This window comes from Nanorana parkeri, unplaced genomic scaffold, assembly GCF_000935625.1.
Source record: "Nanorana parkeri isolate BGI_ZX_2015 unplaced genomic scaffold, ASM93562v1 scaffold1092, whole genome shotgun sequence".
NCBI classification, from domain to species: Eukaryota; Metazoa; Chordata; class Amphibia; order Anura; family Dicroglossidae; genus Nanorana; species Nanorana parkeri.
The window spans coordinates 75,186-75,614 of record NW_017307360.1 but is presented as its reverse complement, the minus strand read 5'-3'; the positions used below and the strand labels follow the sequence as shown (position 1 = coordinate 75,614).

The 429-nt window shown below is 35.4% G+C and overlaps 1 protein-coding gene across 2 annotated transcripts in view; it reads right to left on the bottom strand.

The window, feature by feature from the left end:
* The window catches only part of EZH1 (enhancer of zeste 1 polycomb repressive complex 2 subunit), a 77,243-nt gene that overhangs the window by 4,542 nt on the left and 72,272 nt on the right, over positions 1-429 (bottom strand). The gene's annotated exons all lie outside the window — the stretch shown is intronic.

Here is a 429-nt window from a genome sequence, read left to right as displayed (position 1 = left end):
TGATGGATTCTTTTTCAGATATAATAAAAGGAAGTAGATGTAAGGTCGGGAGGGATAGACAGCGCAACATATAAAAGTTTTCCAACATAAAGATCAAAATAGATCTTACCATTATTAAGATTGAACAGAAAGCTTGACATATATTTATCATAAACCTTCCCTCTTCGATCTGCTTCATCCTGGGAAATCAGCTAGAAAAGATACATTATAAAGTATAAGGTACAACCTTCAATTCAGTACCTATCAATTCACGGTCTTTGGAAACATACACCTTATTGTAGAGAGACGTTTATCACAGTTAAATTGTCATCAGAGCATTGTATGCAAAAGACAGAAGTCATTCCTGTATAAAGAGAGGTGTGGACAGTAGAATAACTAGGTATAGAGCTATGAAAAACTGGCATGACACAGGAATCTGCTGTGTCTTCC